The sequence below is a fragment of the Limulus polyphemus genome, unplaced genomic scaffold (assembly GCF_000517525.1).
Source record: "Limulus polyphemus unplaced genomic scaffold, Limulus_polyphemus-2.1.2 Scaffold8727, whole genome shotgun sequence".
NCBI lineage: Eukaryota > Metazoa > Arthropoda > Merostomata > Xiphosura > Limulidae > Limulus > Limulus polyphemus.
In genome coordinates this window covers 13,254-18,149 of record NW_013674337.1, presented here as the reverse complement: position 1 = coordinate 18,149, position 4,896 = coordinate 13,254, and the positions used below count along the sequence as shown (strand labels likewise).

Genomic DNA, 4,896 nt, shown 5'->3' with positions numbered 1-4,896 from the left:
CAAAACCTTATCGAAACGTTGTAAATTTGCTGTGATGTTAAACTTATATTAAAGTTTTTCTTCATTACCCATTCAAGCCGTCTCCAACCATTATTAGTCTCAAAGTGGGTTCCTCGTCATCGAATTTGCTTACAGACTTACAACGCTAAATTCGATACCCCGCGGTGGACATAGCAGATAGCCTAATGTGGCTTTGCTATAAAAACAAACAAAATATTAATGAATATTAAGATTACAAAATATATTTTAGAAAATGTCCCAGAAGCACATTGATGATCGTGGAGTTGATTGAAGTGTATAAAACAATGATGTTAACGCGAAATAAGGATATTTTTGGTCTATTGTATTTTTCGTGCCCTCTACAGAATGTGTCCATTGTTTAACGAAATACTAAATTGTTGCCTGTCTTTTCTCGAGTAAACGTATTTTATTTTTATATGACTTTAATTGAAATATATTTCCCATACAATTTACTGGAATAATACGTATTGAAACCCAATGGGTTTCGGTCCATGTTTGGACCAAGAAGGGTCAAATTCAGCATTGACTTCTTCCTTCAGTTCAATTAAAATAACCTCAACTTCAGAAGATGATGTTATTTTATTTGAACTGAAACTGATTCCTAGGTAGTATACCCATTACTATGTTGCTTTACTCACTCTATATTAAGTATTGTATATTATCCACATTTTTTTTATTCAACATACCCTCTTCAGGCCTTGTCCATTTCATGGGGTTACATTAACAAATATATTTGCACTGAGCTACGTTAATGTATGACTGTTAGTCCTGTGCTAACAATACAGTTCCACTTTGCACTCGTGCACACACTCACATATGATCCTATTTTTTACATATAAAAACCCTTTTAAAATAGAGCTACGTTTATGTCTAGGAATCAGTTAGCCTGTCATTATTTGGCCTGTAAATATCTTATTTATGATGTTAAGAAGGGAAAGTTATTTAGGGCTACGTTTATCATTTATTATGGATCTCTTTAATTCGCTCATCAGTTAATTTTTATTTGTATTTTTCTTAGAATATTGAAGCGAGTCATCTAGGAGTGTATGTGCTAGTCGGCATGTTTGAGTAGTTGTGAAGAAATGTTAAATTTGTTGAGCGAGGAACTCTATATGCTTTCATTGATATATAGTTTTGTGTTTGCTGTAGTTTGTTTATATGTTTTTAATACATTGATCCATGCTGTGCAGGTGAATTCCACGACTGGTCTTATGTTCTGTATATTTCCAAGATGTTTTCTGGTGAAACTCCTTGGATGTCACCAGTCAGACTCCCAAGGTAACTCTCTCTCTTTTCCAGATTCTGGTTTTAGTATGTGGTATCAGGAATAATTTCACGTAAAATGTAATCCCTAAGAATTTTGCTGATGTTGCTACATGTAAGAGTCCCATTTGTATCTTTTAGTGAATAGTACGACTTGTGTTTTGTGCGTGTTAATTTTAATTATCAATTTATTGCAATACAGTTCTATATTGTGTAGTAGTGGTTGTATATTGTATGTTGCTGTTGTTGGATTTGGGGCACTCTTCCAGATAGTAGCATCAGCATCTACGAACTGTGAGCAGGTTTGCTTTGGGTTTTTGTAAGGCATGTTGGTGACGTACACAATAAACAGGGTAGGGCTAAGTGCTCCTCTCTGAGGGACCTCTAAAGTGCAGCACTTGAAGTAGGTGCCATCAACATTAACTCTGCTCGTATCTTCCAGGGAGTTAGAAACCCAGGTAATCATTTCTTTAGGAAGTTCCATTCTGGACAGTTTGTATTTGAGGCCATTACTTTATCGAATGATTTTTTCTATATCTAGGAAGCATGCGACTGCAGAGTCTTTGATTAAAACCGTGCATTATTATTGGACCTAATTTTTCATATTATAAGCTTTCAAACTTCTCGCTGGGCCACAGAGGAGGAGGGGGAGGATACATCAGTAAATGAAGGAATATCAAATATTTTGAGTATTCTACCAAATTGTAGATAAATTTCAACTCCATAAGTTGAGTGTCTTTTCCGAAATTATTGGTTGTAATGTAATATATTTAGACTTATGTTGAATTCCTTTGATAAATTAAACCCATGTCCCAGTAAACCCGTAATAATTTGGTAAGGAAATGATTCAATGTACTCAAATATTTGCGATCGATTGTACTTTCTCTCTACTGCTTTTGACAATAATTTTTTGTGAAACATTTTTATTCGGGTTGGTTGGTTTGTTGTTATGTACAAAGCTATACAATGGACTATCTAATCTAGGAAGAATTTATGTATTCTTTAAAGTATATTAAATTAGTTGTATGTGTTACTGGTTAATTTTTAGACCTGTTCTATTTAGATAGTTTGATATCTTCATTTATTGCTTCGTGACTCTTAAGAATAATACTACTTTGTCTGATTTTCTTGGGTTATAATATTAGCTTTGTTTCATATGTTCTGCATTACAATCGTTAAATGAAAAACAAAAGTTAACAAAACATGATTGCTAGAGCTGGCTGAAAAGCTAAAATCTCTCTTCTCGGAATGATAATGGATTGGCGCTTTACCAATGAAAGTGGGTTTTTTTCAGGGTATTCCCGTTTCCTCCCACAACAAATTCTTGGCACAGAATTTTTATATCCCCACCGCCCTGAAAGTCCATAAGTCCGAGATCGGCCGTTTATTGATGTAGTGTCTTGCACTCAGCCACATGTTATTTATATCATTCACCTACTCACTTCAGCCCTTTTGTTTTTTCTTATACTAAGCCCATATCACTTCCTAATCCTCTAGCAGGGCGAAGGAAGATTGTTCGATCTTGGAACACCCTGATGGTATTATTTTAAAAATAAATAATTTTATCGAAATAACTGCCAGTTTAGTTTAATTTAGCATGTTAACAGAGGGCGCTTTAATGAATCCGTATCTTATAAAAGTGAAACGGTTAGAGGTTATCTGTCTTTTTGTGTTACGAAGCGTGAGGAGTGAGTAAGTATAATCGGTTTACATCTGATTTCTTTTTTTGCCTATTTAGATAGTATTGTATGATTTTTATTTGTACATGTTATATAGAAGAAACCACATTATATATTACAGTAATATAAGACTTAAAACTATGTTTAAGTATTCGGTGAAAGCGTTTGAGATACGCATGTTACTGGTCAAAGCCACACGTGATTATTATAATGTATTACCGGTACAAAGAACACAAGTTTCAGTTATATTTTTTTAGGAATGCTTTCAAAGAAGCAGATAAATGTAAACGTATTTATATAAAATGTAATTGTACTTTTAACGTTATTTACAGCTTTAGTCTTAACAAGTCATTTCGCACGTAGAATAAGTAAAAATTGGTCACATTTGCACTTTGTAATGTATCTGTAGCTTGTAGGGTAGCCTTGGTAATGTATTTTCTGTAAGTGTAGTTTTTGTACAAAAATGGTTATAAAACCTGCTTCTCAGTAAAAAAATGGAATTCACAATAACCTGAACATCACTATTTTAGTATTTAGTTGTTTTGGTATCAAGTATTTGATGTCCAGATATAGGCCTGTTTGGCTTTTTAAATTTGCAGAGCTGGTCTATGAACTCGTGTTGAGTAAATTCCTGGGTGTAGTCTGTAGTTGGCAAGAGGAAGCTTCACAAAATTCTTAACACTCAAATTACAACTTTGTTTTTGTACTACTCTACCAAGGACCATGTTTTGATGCATGTAGAATTTAAATGAAGTTTTACATAATTTAAAAAAGTCAACTTGACGTCATGATTTGGAAGATTTTATCATTATTTTATTGGTTATAGTGGTTTAAAAGGTGACATTGGAAGTTTCAGTGACTTTAAAAAGATAACTTTAAATTGAAGTTAATCAATTCCTAAAAAGTTTTGGATAAATAAAATATTATAATCATTTTAAATTGATTCAGCCAGTGATGTAACGATGACGAGTCTGAGCCTAATTGTCAACATTAAGCTCTTATGGGGGAATAGACGTGAACAAGTTTTTTGTTTTGTCTGTTTTCACATAGGGTGTTGACTGGGCTAAATGATGGCATTGAGGCATTTGTCTGAGGCTAATTCTGTGGACTGAGTTTGTAAAAAAAAAACCTGAGGGTTTCATTATGTTCAAAGTTAATTTTATTTTTCAGATATTTAACAACGTGTGTAAAGATGGGGGAGAGCTGGCTTCGTCAGAGATTACGAATATTTTTATTTGAAGTTAATGAGGTAATTTTTCATAGTTTACTTGTGTGTATGTATATTAGTATTTAAAATCTGTCAAGTTAGTTTTGTTTTAATTGTAATGTTGAGTCTTAGCACTGTATAGTTTCTAATGTGTATTTTAGAACACTGACGGAATGTTCCAGACCTTTCATCTCTAATCAAACTGTTAAATGGGTTAGTTTAGTCAGTTTCTTTGTACAAGCGTACAGCACGGACATGTTACGTGATACAAATATTAATAGTTTTGATGTTACTCGTCAGTGTTGTGTGTAGGGTTCACAGAGTATCTGGTATCAGAAAAACACTGGTTGATAAAAACCCAGTCTGCCTCAGAAACGGGTCCACCCTTTGAAAGTACTTGGGTTAACGGGTTTTTATCATTGAGTATCTGTTAATAATTCCCCAAGTCTATGATGAGCCGTTATCCAGATCATTAATTCTTTGCTGATATTTACAATCTGAGACTTATAATATTTTATATTAAATACTTGTGTGAAAGTTAACTAACAACTTATAACTGTTGCTTGTTTCTTACAGGACGTTTCTTGTAACAACTGGGACGTGTCTAAAGATGTGAATTTTGAGGTTAGTTTTAATGGATGAATTTATCTTAAGATGTACTTAATATTGTTGTGATGGGATGTTGCTATGTTTATATATCACTGTTTTATAATAGTACAACTGGTG

At 33.3% G+C, this 4,896-nt stretch overlaps 1 long non-coding RNA gene across 1 annotated transcript; it reads left to right on the top strand.

Moving 5' to 3' along the window:
• The first annotated feature begins 2,939 nt into the window (after window positions 1-2,939).
• LOC106475529 lies at window positions 2,940-4,798 on the top strand. Its single transcript, XR_001291823.2, has 3 exons — window positions 2,940-2,976; window positions 4,134-4,212; window positions 4,747-4,798. It is a non-coding gene; the product is annotated as an uncharacterized LOC106475529 (long non-coding RNA).
• Window positions 4,799-4,896: the final 98 nt, after the last annotated feature.